This window comes from Adiantum capillus-veneris, chromosome 30 (genome assembly GCF_014529385.1).
Source record: "Adiantum capillus-veneris isolate H3 chromosome 30, ASM1452938v2, whole genome shotgun sequence".
NCBI lineage: Eukaryota > Viridiplantae > Streptophyta > Polypodiopsida > Polypodiales > Pteridaceae > Adiantum > Adiantum capillus-veneris.
Genome location: NC_140960.1, coordinates 36,466,209 through 36,482,479, shown reverse-complemented (window position 1 = coordinate 36,482,479; position 16,271 = coordinate 36,466,209).

The following is a 16,271-nucleotide window of genomic DNA, read 5'->3' as shown; positions in this document are numbered from 1 at the left end:
AATATGAAATGGTGGTGTAACAACCGTTCACATGTAGAGAAATGCATCATCACAAGTCATTAGTGTGTGCAAAAGAGAGATATGTGGAAAGCTTGGAACAGGGCACACTCACTGGCGGGAGATATTGCACATGATGGAGCACGCGTAGGGTGATGTACAAGAGACGAAACATCCCGTAACCATGGGAAATCAGAATAGAGGATGGACCCCAAAGACCAAAACAACATTACGCCCTTTATTGGCGATGAAGATACTTACAAGTGGTGGTCTTGACGACTAGAAACCTGGCTCTTGGCATTTGGGATGCAACATGGGATATGAGCGCCATATGGTGCATGGCGAGGTTGGAGTTAGCGGGAGGGTTAGTTGAGGGAGAACAACAAGACGATGCAACCACCGATGACCTCAATCAACAACATTGAGAGCGGGACAAGGTGGCATGGTGTTGATACCTTCAATCCAAGCGTGCTCATGTTGCTTGGTGGGAGAGTAGCGACTACCTCACATGCATAGAGTGGTCGTGATTATTAACTCAACGAGGTGTGGTGAATCATGGGGATAATGGTGATGTTGCCAATGCTAAGTGCCCAAAGCTTGCAACAAAACATGATGCCATTAGCTCTCAAGCATGGGTGCACTACATGCTTAGTGGTGCTTACAATGTAGAGTGCATGGAGCTAGTATGCCCCTACTTCACTTGAGTGTTCTCTCTTGGGTGTCTCCTCTCCCCTGTGTATTGTGTCCCTTTTTGTTAAGCGGAGGCCTCTTTATATAGGCTTGAGAGGTGGTCCTTACCCACTGGTCATTGAAAATATCCTTTGGTCGCAGTAGAGGGCCTAGATGCCTCTCTAGTAAGAAAGATAGAGAGAAAGAAGGTAGAGAAAGAGAGAGAAAGAGTGGAGTGGGGAGAGTTTTTTTTAGAATTCACTAGCCATGGCTAGGTTATTAGGGAAGAGTGGGGGTTTTAGGGCATTTACAAGGGTTTTGTCGATGGTCCGGGTGGTCGGTGTGAGGTTTTAGTGCTGCTGGAGTCGGCGGTTTTTGTCATGAGAAGCCGAGATGTTTTGAGTTACCTCCTTTCGGTGCTGGCCGGGGCGTGCCTTCGGCGCCTTTGCTTGTTTTTGTGTTGGCGACGCGTTCTTTGGCCGTCTTCTTTCTTTTGTCGATGTCGTAGATTACCTTTGGTTTTTACTTTTCTTTGGTGCATGCGTATATGCATGCGTGTTATTTGGTTGTGTGGGTGAGTGTGGGTATGTGTGTTTATATGTATACGTGTGTGCGCGAGCATGTGTGTATGTATGAGTGCGTGAGCGTGAGTGTGTACGTATGGATGTATGTATGTGCGTATTAGCATGCGTGTGAACGAGGGGGGGAGTATATTATGTATGTATGTGTGTGTGTGTATATATATATATATATATATATTTTATTTTTTTTAAATTTTTTTTTTCATTTCCGTTGTTTACTACTGCAGGGAACGCGAGGATGAGAGATGGGGAGAGATATGGAGAGAGAGCACTGTGTGTGGGTGGGGGACTGTGTGTGTGTGTGTGTGTGTGAGCGCAAGAGAACGCGACGCCTTTGGGCTGAGAGAGAGAGAGAGAGAGAGAGAGAGAGAGAGAGAGAGAGAGAGAGAGAGAGAGAGAGAGAGAGAGAGAGAGAGAGAGAGAGAGAGAGAGAGAGAGCCGCCTGCGCAGAGTGCAAGAGAGAGAGAGAGAGAGAGAGAGAGAGAGAGAGAGAGAGAGAGAGAGAGAGAGAGAGAGCCACCTGCGCAGAGTGCGAGAGAGAGAGAGAGAGAGAGAGAGAGAGAGAGAGAGAGAGAGAGAGAGAGAGAGAGAGAGAGAGAGAGAGTGAGGGCAGGGTGAAGTGGCGAGGGAGGGAGAGGGAGATAGGGTGTGTGTGTGTGGCGTCTTTTTCCAGTGCACCCGCACGTGCTGGGTCCGAGAGAGAGAGAGAGAGAGAGAGAGAGAGAGAGAGAGAGAGAGAGAGAGAGAGAGAGAGAGAGAGAGAGAGAGAGAGAGAGAGAGAGAGAGAGAGAGAGAGAGAGTGAGAGAGCATGGCTCGGGTGGCCCGCATCCGATAGAGGGCGAGAAGGAGGGGGGGGGGGGGGTATAGTCAATGGAATAAGGGGGGGGGGGGTTTGGAGTTATAGAGAGAGAGAGAGAGAGAGAGAGAGTATTTTTCCTTTTGGCGGGTTCCCACCATGGAAGAGAGTGGGAGAGACTGTGTGAGTGAGGGGGGGGGGGGGAAGGATAGGGAGAGAGTGGCTATGTGGATGGGAGTGAATTGAGAGAGAGAGAGAGAGAAAATATGAGATTCCCTCCTTTTGCCTGCGGGGCCGCTCTCTCAAAGGGAGAGAGTGAGAGCTAATGGGAGTGGTTGGCTGGTGGTCCGCCAGAGCTGGGAAGAAAACAAGGGGGGTATAGGGAGGAGAGTGAGGCAGAAAGGATGGGGAGATGGAGGGGTGTAGTATGGCGGCCCGCTAGGGCTGGGATATGGACGAGCAAAGAGCGAGAGAGAGAATATTTGAAAGAGAGAGAGAGAGAGAGAGAGAGAGAGAGAGAGAGAGAGAGAGAGAGAGAGAGAGAGAGAGAGAGAGAGAGAGAGAGAGAGAGAGAGAGAATATACAAAATGCGTGGCGGCCCGCCAGAGGGTGTGATAGTGGTATCTCGTCTTATGCGCCCACTGGGCCAGGTGATGCAGCATCATAGTAAGTGAGAGAGAGTGTGTTGGCGGAGCCTAGAAGTAGGAGAGAGAGGTTCTGTCTTCTGGCGATAATGGGGGGTGTGGCCAAATTGGTGGCACCCCGCTAGTGGTTAAGCTTAAAGGGTGGTGAATGGTAAAGAACTTTTTTTTTGTCCCTTTGGTAATATGCTCTCCCCTTCTTGGGGTATGGTTCTTGCGATCACGGTTTCAAAAACTGGCTGTCATTAGCCCTCCCCCTTTTGGTTAGAGGCATTCATGTCTCTAACTCATTTGCTTGATCATTGTCGTCGGAGGTGGCGGTTGATGGTATATCCTCATCTGGAATGTCGATAGGTGGAGCCTGGTTAAACGGAGAAAGTAAGGTTTGAGCCGCCAACCATTTACCCTAGTTTTATGAAGCTTTCCATCAGCTTCCATAAGCTAGTAGCTTCCATTGGCATACTTTTTCTTGATGATGAAAGGGCGTTCCCATCGGAGTAGGAGTTTCTTATCTTTGCGCATGTCGAAGCAATTGTCGTAGCGCAGCACCAACATTCCTTTCTTTAATTTTTTTTGCCAAAGATGCTGGTTAAAGCTAAGCCGTATGTGCTCTGCTTGTGCCACATAATAATTTATTGCTTCTTCTCTATCCAGCTGTAGTCTTTCCAAGTCGATGATGTGATCTCTCAAATGCATGTTGGGCCGTTGAAGTTGGCTTGCCATTACTCTGAGACTTTTTAGTTGCACTTCAATGGGCAAGATTGCTTCCTTACCAAATACTAGATGATACGGTGTGAATCCCAAGGATGTACGGAATGAGGTCCTATAGGCCCACAAAGCTGGTAGTAGGGACTTCTCCCAATCTCCAAGATGATTGTTTACTTGCTTGGTAATAATTTTAGAAACCATTCCATTCACCTTTCAACTAGGCCATTACATTGAGGGTAATATGGTGAAGAGTGCCTCCTTGTAATGCCAAGTTTCTGCATTAATTCTCCTACCAAGTCTGCTTTGAAACCTGGCCCTCTATCAGAGATGATCTCTAATGGTGTGCCAAACCTACAGCATATGTGCTCATAGATGAACTTAGCTACCTCTACCGCTGTGATTCTAGTAGTGGCTATAGCTTCTGCCCACCTAGTCATGTAGTCGACCCCCATGATGATGTAGAATTTTCCTGAGTTGGCCCTAGGTAATGGTCCTATGGCATTGATACCCCACTTTTCAAATGGTCCATATGAAAGAATAAGTGTCTGTGGGTCAGGCATAAGTGACCTAGTGCCGGCCTTTTGACACAACTTACACATTTTGCACCAGTGGTGTACATCACGGTTGAGGCTAGGCCATATGAAACCAGCCTGCAAGATTTTCCTACTTGTTATGTCTAGGGCAAAGTGATCACCACAAACCCCGTTGTGACAGCTAGCAATTACTCCCGTGATCTCATGAGAGAGAGGGACCTTCCTGACTATTTGGTCCTTACCCTTACAGTACAAACCGTCATTGATGAGCCGATACCTCGTGGCTTTCCGCGTCAGCCATTGCTTCTGTCCCTTTGTTAAATCTGATGGGCATTGCCCTGTGTCCAAAAAATGCATGATGTCAGGTAAGGCGTCACTACCTTGAAATAGAGGGAGCTTTAGCTTGATAGCCCCAACCAACACTTCCTGCAGTCTTTCACTTGCTAGGGCATCTGCTTCATGGTTTTGATCCCTTGGGATATGGTGTATCTGAACTTCTTCAAACTTATCCAACAAGGTTTTTACACCGCTTAAGTGAGTCCTCAAGCTAGGATTCTTGCATGTACATACTCCATTTACTTGCCTTACCAGAAGTAGAGCATCCCTAAATACATTAAGGCATTGTACCCCTTGCGAGATGCACCATTGTAGACCCTTGGTTAGTTTTGTTGTACTCAACTTCATTGTTAGAATGTGAATCTAACAATTTGCCGAACAAAAATACCTTTACCCCTTTCTCATCAAAGACCGCTATGCCTGCAGTTGCTTTGTCGGACTCTCGCTTGTAGGCTCCATCAAAGTAGAGAGAGTGTGCTCCTTCTACCATCTGTGGTATTGGAAGTAATCAAATTTCTTCCCCTTTAGACTGCTTTTCCTTCCTTTCAAAGCCTTGGTAGGTCATGAGTCCCCCCAAGCTTGCCCTTGTCGTGCTTTCCACCTGTACCATGTAGTCAAATTCTTGCAGACAAACTAGCCATTTAGTAATCCTAACAGACACATCCATGTGTTGTACGACACAGGGGAATATCTCATCCGTGGTTAGAATCACATATTGCTTAGGCAGCAAATATGACCTAAACTTTGTAGTTGCAAACCTAAGAGCTAGGACTAAGTGTTCCACATGGGTGAAACCTTTCTCTTCTCTACTGTCATCATTCGACTAGAGAAGTAGATTGGCCTCATGAATGATGTCATCGTATCCTTTTGGAGCAGCACAATCCCCAATGAGTGATCACCCACACTTGAGGTGACATAGAATTTTTCATCCCACTTAGGTGGTGAGATAGTTGGCAGGGTGGCTAAGACCTCCTTTACCTTGTTGTAGTGATGTTCGCTTTCCTCGTCCCAACTGAAAGTTGATTTTTGAGTGAGCTGTTGCAGTGGTAGAACAAGCTACGATAGTAGATGTATGAATCTACTCAAGTACCTCACTTTTTGTAAAAAAGAGACCAGTTGTTGACGTGTGGTCGTTGGTTAAGGTAGGGCTATGAGTGCGGACACATTACTTGGGTCGGCGTTGATACCTTTTGCTGAAATTTCATGGCCTAGTTGAATGACTTTACTCTCCCCAATGTGGCATTTATCCACATTTAATTGGCCGCCTAGGCTTTGCAACCTAGCCAAACCTCCAGTTACCTTTTCTAAGTGTGAAATGCGGGAGCTATATATACAAAAATCATCAATGAACACTCTTATGGATGTTCCAAAGAACGGTTCAAAAACATATGTGACATATCTTTGGAATGTGGCAGGTGCATTTGTGAGACCAAATGGCATAACTCTGTATGCAAACCAACCCCATGGCGTGATAAAAGTGGTTTTTAGCTGATCTTTTAAGGCTATGCGTATTTGAAAGTATCCAGAATAACCATCACACACGGTATAGCATTCAAAACCCGCTACTTCATTCAAAATTTCATCCAAGAAAGGGAGAGGAAAGTGGTCTCTCTTTGTAGCTACATTTAGTGGTTTGTAGTCAACATAGACCCTCCACTTACCATTCTTTTTAGGCGTCACTACTAGGGGTGACACCCATTTTGAGTTTTCTACAGGATAGATGAATCCTGCTTCCAACAGCTTCCTTACCTCGGCCAAGAGTGCCTTCTCTTATACGACCTCTAGTCGTCATAGCTTTTGCACAACTGGTTTTACCCCTACCTTCAGCTTAATATGATGTTCCACCACTGTAATGCCTGTGATTCTTTCATAGTTGTCAATGAACAGGTCACGAAATCCCATCAACATTTGCAAAAAACTATTTTTATCCTCAAGTGTTAATTTCGTGGACAACATACCCTTCAATATACTTTCTCCTAGGCCAGGTGATTTGCTCTCCTTTCCATTGTGTTGCCCTTTTGGTGATGGATCACCAATTGTGCTTACCCTTTGTGGATCCTTCATAATGATACCCATCACATCGTTGGAACTATCACTTTCGTCGGTGGATGTGGTCTCCTCCTCAGAAGTGGAAGACTCGCTAGTGGTTTCATCTACCGATGTTTCTAGATTCATTTGCTTCTACTTGCCTGTCTTCATGTCATAGTAGATTGTCTCCCCTTTCTTACCAGTCATGCATAGAAGGCCAGTGCCCTAGTCCTGTTTTTCCTTCATGGACATCAACCATGGCCTTCCCAAGATTAGTGGATAGCCCTCCCTCTTAGTAGGCATTACAAAAACATCTACCTCTACCTCAGTGTTGAGAGCTTTTATCTTCACGGCACTTACCACACCCACACACTTTACTTTTGCGTTGTTTGCCATCTTTGCCTTGCATGGAGAAGGCTTGTCGACCTCGAGCCCTAACTGAAGCATCATAGCTTTGCTCATCACATAGATTTGTGCACCTCCATCAATGTAGGTGTTTCCAACCCTCTTTCCTTTTATGTTGACGTCGACAATTGGAAGGATGTCGTCCATGTTGCAACCCGAAATTGCTCCGGCTACCTTTGCTTTGGAGCGTCTTGTAGTTACCATTTTGGACCATTGCCGCCTCACTTTTGGTGCGAGATGTAGCAACTGTGGCCATGTAATCTTTGGTCCTTGCTCTGCCACATTTAATGTTAGATCATAGGGCTTAGAACTTTCCCCTAACTGGAAGTCGGTGATGCCCAATTTCCGTAGTGGCCTGGATGGCCTCTTGCTAGTCTCTCCTTTCATGCTTCTCTCATCATTTGATTGTGTGGCTTTCTCCCTCCTAGCTCTTTTCACAGTCATGGCTTCAAGTGGTTCTAAAAAGGTTACCTTCTCCTTACCCTTGTCCCTCTCCTTTGCTCTGGGTGGATCCACTACTACGGATTTTCCTTTCTCTTCTAGCCTTATGATGTTTACAGGGAGATCAGGTGGTGGTGCTGGTGGAAGAGGTGGGATGGATGCTTGTGGTGGTGTCTGGGGTGGACGTAGAATTTGTGTTGGTGGGGTTGGTTCTTGAGGTGGGGGTGTTCTTTCTCTAGGGGGTGACAGTTGGTTCCTCCTACCTCCTCTTTTATAGTTTTGTCGTGGTTTGGGACAGTAATGCATACCGTGACCATCTTCTTCGCATTTGTAGCAGTGATACTCCCTGTTTTGTCGTCGTGCTCTTCCTGGGTCTTGATCTCTTTCTTGATTCCTTCCTTGCTGTATTAAGTGGATAGACAAATTCTGCAGTTGGTCAGTAATATGGGCCAACATATCTTGTTGGTCATCTCTTACCCCAAGAGTCGGTGGTGGTGGTGGAATGGTGGTTGTCGTGGTTGATGGTTGGCACAATGTCCCTGCTACTGTTGACTCGGTTTATTTGGCTTTCATTCGCAGCTTCTTGTCCTTAAGGTGAGAAATCTCAATGGCTAACTCATACATAGCCGGGAATCTACCCTTCACCTTCTCCTTGAGAAGCGGCCATAAGCCATGCGTAAACCGGTCTTTCTTTAGGAAATCGGGTGCAGCTTCCCCCCTTGCCAGTGACTCAACCCACCGTTCCCACAAATCCACAACTTTGGACTCATAGGCGGCATATTCTAAAAGACCCTCCTGCTTCAAGTCTCTCAGCTTGTCCCACAACTTCTCTGAAGTGGTACCTCCCCCAAAGCGCCTCTTAAAAGCGGTTTTTAAGGGCTCCCAATCATCCTTGCTTGCTTGTGGAAGTGCATTGTACCATGATCTAGCTTCTAGCTTCATGAGATGCTTAAAGATTCTAACCGGGATTCATCCGTATCTTTATTGCTCACTACACATGCTACTTCAAAGTCATCTAAGAAGTCTGTTACTAAATCCTCCCCCTTCTTTCCTTTAAATGTTGGAAATGCTACACTTGCCATGATTATTGAGAGAGAGCTAGAAAGACACACTGCTTGGCTTGCAAAAAGTGTTTTTTTTCTTCTTTATAAGGAGGCATGTATACCCTCTTATACTAGGACATAGATTAAAACTTCAAATGGTACATTGCCTTGTACCAAAGGTAAGACAAATGGCTGATCTGATGCCAGGACCTCAAAAAACCTCTCCTCACCCAGCATGGTGTCGATGACGTGCTCGTAGTGAGCCTTCAAGTCCAATATTACCTTAATTGAGTGTACACGTGTTGGTATGTGTGATCTGTCTTGAGGTAGGTTGTACTGATTCATGTGAAGCTTAGAGGTGCTTAGTCACTGTCCAAGCTTGTGGGAGAGGGTGGTGTTCTTTCCTGAAACAAACTCAGTAGATCCCTAGTCTCTCTAGTGAGAGTGTGAGCAAATGCTTTCGTTATCTGTGTTGCAGCATCAGGTGTGACTTGGAAACTGATTGTGATAACTACCTCGGTGACTTGAGTTACCCGATTCTAGAAGTAGAATACTGTTGATTCTCTATTGTGCAGAGCTCCTTACATCTTGTTGTTGTGGGTTGGTTGTAGGTTGCGGACATGGTTTCGACCTTCTCCTTCTTCTTCTTGACACCAGGCCTATGTATATCCACTGAGTTTGGCGTGTTGGTTGACTCTCCCACTGCAAATCGATTACTGTTACGCCTGACACTTGAGCTTCGATGGAGATGCGGAGTTCGTCTAGTTGTGCGTGGATCTCTTCTTCTTCTGTCGTCCAGTTAGCAAACCCTGCTAGCCATTCATCCATCCACAAAAGTTTAGGGGTTTCAGTCTTGTGAACTGGAGGGTTTCATGAAAGGATCCTCAATGGGGCCGCCAAGAAAATGATAGCCGAAAATGACATGCCATATGGGGTGGCCTCTACACCACACATAGCCTGAACATCCCCAAGCATCATCTCAAGGTAGGAGTGATCCTATGGGTAGGAAAGGGGCACCACCTAGCATAAATGCGGCTAGGACGCAAACATACATGACCTAGGGTAGAAAACGTGAAAAAAATGCTCTCTAGGTAATCAATATGAAATGGTGGATTAACAACCGTTCACATGTAGAGAAATGCCTCATCACAAGTCATTAGTGTCTCCACAAGAGACATATGTGGAAAGCTCGGAACAGGGCACACTGACTGGCGGGAGATATTGCATATGATGGAGCATGAGTAGGGTGATATACAAGAGACGAAACATCCCGTAACCATGGAAAATCAGAATAGAGGATGGACCCCAAAGATCAAAACAGCATTACACCCTTTATTGGCAATGAAGATACTTACAAGTGGTGGTCTTGACGACTACAAACCTGGCTCTTGGAATTTGGGATGCAACATGGTATATGAGCACCATATGGTGCATGACGAGGTTGGAGTTAGCGGGAGGGTTAGTTGAGGGAGAACAGCAAGACGATGCAACCACCGATGACCTCAATCACCAACATTGAGAGCGGGCCAAGGTAGCGTGGCATTGATACCTTCAATCCAAGCATGCTCATGTTTCTTGGTGGGAGAGTAGCGACTACCTCACGTGCATAGAGTGGTCGTGATTAGTAACTCAACGAGGTGTGGTGAATCATGGGGAGAATGGTGATGTTGTCAATGCTAAGTGCCCAAAGCTTGTAACCAAACATGATGCCATTAGCTCTCAAGCATGGGTGCACTATGTGCTTAGTGGTGCTTACAATGTAGAGTGCATAGAGCTAGTATGCCCCTCCTTCACTTGAGTGTTCTCTCTTGGGTGTCTCCTCTCCCCTGTGTATTGTGTCCCTTTGTGCTAAGCGGAGGCATCTTTATATAGGCTTGAGAGGTGGTCCTTACCCACTGGTCATTGCAAATATCCTCTGGTCACAGTAGAAGGCCTAGATGCCTCTCTAGTAAGAGAGAGAGAGAGAGAGAGAGAGAGAGAGAGAGAGAGAGAGAGAGAGAGAGAGAGTGGGGTTGGGAGAGTTTTTTACAATCCACTAGCCATGGCTAGGTTATTAGGGAAGAGTGGGGGTTTTAGGGTATTTACAAGGCTTTTGTCGATGGTTCGGGTGGCTGGTGTGAGGTTTTAGTGCTGTTGGAGTCGGTTTTTGTCGTGAGAAGTCGAGATGTTTTGAGTTACCTCCTTTCGGTGTTGGCTAGGGCGTGCCTTCGGCGCCTTTGCTCATTTTGGTGTTGGCGAGCGTGCTTTGGCCGTCTTCTTTCTTTTGTCGATGTCATAGATTGCCTTCGGTTTTTACTTTTCTTTGGTGTGTGTGTATAGGCATGCATGTTATTTGGTTGTGTGGGTGAGTGTGGGTATGTGTGTGTATATGTATACGTGTGTGTGCGAGCGTGTGTGTATGTGTGAGTGCGTGGGTGAGTGTGTGTATGTGTGAGTGCGTGAGTGTGAGTGTATATGTGTATGGATGTATGTATGTGCGTATTAGCGTACGTGTGAACGAGGGGGGGGAGTATATTATGTATGTATGTATATATATATATATATTTTATTTTTATTTTTTTTCATTTCGGTTGTTTACTACTGCAAGGAACGCGAGGATGAGAGATGGGGAGAGAGATGGAGAGAGGGCGTTGTGTGTGGGTGGGGAGGGTGTGTGTGTGTGTCTGTAAGAGAGAGTGCAAGAGAATGCGGTGCCTTCGGGCAGAGAGAGAGAGAGAGAGAGAGAGAGAGAGAGAGAGAGAGAGAGAGAGAGAGAGAGAGAGAGAGAGAGAGAGAGAGAGAGAGAGAGAGACGCTTGCGCACAACGCACGAGAGAGAGTGAGGGCAGGGTGAAGTGGTGAGGGAGGGAGAGGGAGATAGGGTGTGTGTGTGTGTGGAGTCTTTTTCCAATGCGCCCGCACGGGCTGGGTCCGGGAGCGAGAGAGAGAGAGCATGGATCGGGTGGCCCGCATCCGGCAGAGGGCGAGAAGGAAGGGGGGGTATAGTCAACAGAATAAGGGGGGGGGGTTTGGAGTTAGAGAGAGAGAGAGAGAGAGAGAGAGAGAGAGAGAGAGAGAGAGAGAGAGAGAGAGAGAGAGAGAGAGAGAGAGAGAGAGAGAGAGAGAGAGAGAGAGAGAGAGTATTTTTCCTTATGGCGGGTTCCCATCGTGGAAGAGAGTGGGATAGAGTGTGTGAGTGAGGGGGGGAGGATAGGGAAAGAGTGGCTATGTGGAGGGGAGTGAATTGAGAGAGAGAGAGAGAGAGAAAATATGAGATTCCCTCCTTTTGCCTGCGGGGCCGCTCTCTCAAAGGGAGAGAGTGAGAGCTAATGGGAGGGGAAGATAGGGGGGGGGGGGTAGGCTGGTGGTCGGCCAGAGCTGGGAAGAAAACACGGGGGGTATAGGGAGGAGAGTGAGGCGTAAAGGATGTGGACGAGAGGGGAGATGGAGGGGTGTAGTATGGCGACCCGCTAGGGCTGGGATATGGAGGAGCAAAGAGAGAGAGAGATAATATTTGAGAGAGAGAGAGAGAGAGAGAGAGAGAGAGAGAGAGAGAGAGAGAGAGAGAGAGAGAATATACAAAATGCGTGGCCGCCTGCCAGAGGGTGTGACAGTGGTATCCAGTCTTATGCGCCCAGTGTGTTAGGAAATAAGACGTAGCTAAATAGATTTTTGAGTAGATTACTTAATGGAGGGAGATAGATTTCACACACAAGAGATTATACAGTAGAGAGAGAGAGAGAGAGTACACACGATATACGTGGTTCACCCAATGTGGGCTACGTCCACGGGAAAGCAGCCACTCAATGGCTTTAGCACTTCAAAAGAAGAAGTAGTTTACAAAGGGATTAAACCCTTGATAGAGCTCCCGCCTTGCTTCACTCTCACCACCTCACACTCACCTTGTTGCATCAACTTCACACTATGAAATGTGTGTAGAAATGGCCTCCTTTTATAGGCCAAAAGGGCTGCCCTCTCTTATGAGAGGCAACCATGTGTAGCCGCCCTTGTGCGAATAAGTCCAAATCGGACCCTCCAATCCGCCCATGTGTGGCCGCCCTTGAGAAGACAAGTCCGCTTTTGAATTTGGCCACCGGCCACCGGCCATTGACTTCCAACCACCGGCCATCAGCCATTGACTACCGGCCACCGGCCAACCGACCGGTTGTTTTCCAACCACTTTCTGGCCGCCGTCCGGCCATAATATTCTGGCGAAAAAAAAAGACTCGGGGGCGTCTAAAGTTGCCCCTGATTCTTGTCCGTGAAAATTTTGGTTTCCGGTGAGTGATTTTCCTTCACGCACGATAGCTTCTCCTCATAATGGGGGCCTTACAAATGTGCACTTTTACCAGAGAAAATTACAAGGGTAAATCAGGCTCCATACTTAACAATCTCCCACTTGGAGACTGATCTCCAAACCAAACCTGTGACTGCTTTCCATCCTGGCTTCTTATCCTTGAATGCCGATTGAAGATGAGCAAAAGCTCAACTTCTCCTTGTTGACCACCTTTGTAAACATGTCTGCAGGATTTTCACTTGTATGCACCTTTCCTAGCTTTAGTTGTCCCTCTTCCAAAAGAGTGCGTATGAAGTGATATCTCACCTCAATGTGCTTTGTCCTTGAATGAAAGGCTGAGTTCTTCGCAAGATGGATAGCGCTTTGGCTATCACTGTACAAGACACAATTGTCTTGTTTGAATCCAAGCTCTTCTAAGAATCTGTGAAGCCACATAATTTCTTTGCTTGCCTCCGTCATTGCTACATACTCTGCTTACGTGGTAGAAAGTGAAACCACTTTCTGCAGCTTTGAAGCCCAGCTTACTGCTGTGCCTCCAACCATGAACACATAGCCAGTAGTGCTCCTTTGAGTATCTTTGTCACCTGCCATATCTGCATCAGCATACCCTTCTAGAAAAATATCAATTCCTCCAAAATACAAAGCATTTGTTGTTGTCCTTTTTAGATACCTAAGTATCCACTTCACATCTTGCCAATGCTCTTTACCTGGGTTGTCCATGAACCTACTCACAACTCCCACTGCATGTGCAATGTCTGGCCTTGTCCAGACCATAGCATACATTAGAGAACCTACCGCTGCAGCATATGGAACTTTAGACATATAGGCTAGCTCCTCTTGTGTCTTTGGACACATATCCTTCGTTAGTTTAAAATGACCAGCCAAAGGTGTAGAAACTGGTTTTGCATTTTGCATTGCAAACCTTTCTAGTACCTTCTTGATATAATCTTCTTGAGATAGCTTTATTGTCTTCTTCGTCCTGTCCCTTGATATTTTCATACCAAGTATCCTCTTTGCAGCACCTAAATCTTTCATTGAAAAAGATTTGGACAGCTCCTCTTTTAGGTCTTTGATGTCCTGCATGTTAGCACTTGCAATCAACATGTCATCAACATACAACATTAGGATGATGAATTTCCCATCTCCCAAATTCTTCGTGCAGACGCAGTGATCTGAGTTGCATCTTGTGAATCCATGATCCAACATCCATCGATCAAACTTCAAGTACCATTGTCTTGATGCTTGCTTTAAACCATACAAGCTCTTTTTTAATCTGCAAACCATTTTCTCCTTACCTTTTACTTCATACCCCTTTGGTTGAAGCATGTAGATTTCCTCCTCTAAGTCACCGTGAGGGAATGCCGTATTTACATCCATTTGCTCGAGATTTAGATCATGAGCAGCCACAAGGCTTAAGACAAGCCTAATTGAGTTCATTTTTACAACAGGAGAAAATATTTCATTGAAGTCAATACCTTTCTTTTGAGAAAAACCTTTTACCACAAGCCTAGACTTGTACCTTTTCTTCCCACCTTCTTCTTCCTTCAGCTTGTACACCCATTTGTTTTGAAGTGTCCGCTTACCTTTAGGCAACTCAACCAACTCCCATGTTTGGTTGGGATGTAGTGAGTCCATATCCACTTGCATGCTCTTCGTCCATTCTTCTTTGGATTCATGTTGCATAGCTTCTTCGTATGATTCCGGCTCTCCAGAATCTGAGATCAAGAGATGGTTGAAGGAAGGAACAAACCTTTCTGGAGGTCTACTTGCTCTTGTAGATCTTCGGGGAATAGGTTGAGGCTCCTCATTTGGTTGACGTTGTTGCACATTGTCACCGTTTGCAGTCCTTGAGTCTTCACCGTCCTCAAGCTCCATGTACTCATCACCTGTTTCTTTTGTTTGTTTTCTTTCCAAGTAATCTTTGTACATATTTTGTTCGTTAAAAATTACATCCCTACTCCTTAAGATTTTACCATCTTTAGGATTCCATAGGCGATACCCAAAGTCACCTTCTCCATAGCCAATGAAGAAACACTTTTTGGACTTTGCATCTAGCTTTGATCTTAGGCTTCTATCTATGTGCATGAAAGCCTCACACCCAAACACTTTGAGAAATGCATAATTCACCGGTTTACCTGTCCATGCCTCTTCTGGAACTCCCCCATCCAATGCCGTTGAGGGTGACCGGTTGATTAAGTACACAGACGTACTTACAGCTTCCGCCCAAAGCTCAAGCGGTAGGCCTGCATGTAGCCGCATGCTTCGTGCTCGCTCCATGATTGTCATGTTCATCCTTTCCGAAATCCCATTTTGTTGAGGTGTCCTTGGGGTTTTCCTTTGCCTCCGAATGCCATTGCTAGCACAAAAGCTTTCAAAAGCTTGGCTGCAATATTCACCTCCATTGTCGGATCTGAGGCATTTAACCTTGGTACCTGTTTCATTCTCCACAAAGGCTTTCCACCTTTGAAATATGGAAAATACATCGGATTTATTCTTCATGACATAAACCCATGTTTTTCTAGTCGCATTGTCTATGAATGTTACATAGTACAATGAGCCACCAAGTGATGGTGTACTTGCAGAACCCCAAACATCAGAATGAACCAACTCAAGTTTTTTATTTTTTCTTTCATTTCCTGATTTTTGAAATTTTACCCTCTTTTGTTTACCATAAACACAATCTTCACAGAACTCTAAGTCCACTTCTTTCAAACCTGGTAGAAGCTTCTTTGTTTGAAGCATTTGCATTCCTTTGGCACTCATATGCCCAAGTCGGTAGTGCCACACTGCACTGTCAACTTCTGTAGTCGCTGCACAAGCTGAAGGTTGCGTGCTAATAGTACACAAGTAAAGTGTACCAACCTTTTCTCCCTTGGCAACCAGCAAAGATCCCTTTGAGATCTTCCACCGTTTGTTTCCGAATGCAATATTGTGACCTTCATCATCCAATTGTCCTTTAGAGATCAAATTTTTGCGAAGAGAAGGAACATGCCTAACATCTTTAAGCTTCCATTCATTTCCGTTAGTAGTTTTGACAGAAACTGTACCTTTGCCGACAATCTCACAAGCTTCATCATCTCCCAGGTATACATACCCAAAATTACCTTTGGTGTAGTCTTGGAAATGTTGCTTGTGTGGTGTCGCATGGAATGAATCCTCGGAATCTGCTATCCAGGAATTAGACACATTGTCTAATGAGAGAATTAGAGCATCTTGCTCTACTTTACCTGCCACATTGGCCTCCGATGTTGGCTTGTTTTCTTGAGACTCTGTCTCCTTCTTCTTCTTGGACCAGCAATCCTTCTTGATGTGGCCCTTCTTGCCACAGTTCCAACATTCAAGAACTGACTTTGTGCGTGACTTGCTCCGCCTTGAACGATCACGACCCTTTTGGTTTTTGAACCTCTCCTTAGGCCTTCCTCTTGTTTCCACTGACAATGCAGCACTTGATGATTCTCTTGTGCTTCTCCTTCGTATTTCCTCGCTTAGGAGAACACCCACAATATCATCAAACTTAAGAGTATTTGTACCAGAGATAGAATTACTTATAGCCATCACAAGGCTGTCCCAACTATCCGGTAGAGATGATAGTATAAGGAGAGCTTGCACTTCATCATCGAAATTGATTTTCACCGATCGAAGTTGACTAATGTTTGTGTTAAAGTCATTTAGGTGTTCTACAACTGAACCATTCTCTGCCATCTTTAGATTGAACAAGTGGTTCATAAGAAATACCTTATTGGATGCCGATGGTTTCTCGTAGAAGTCGTCAAGTGACTTCATTAAGTCCTCCGTGGTCTTCATATCTGAAACATTG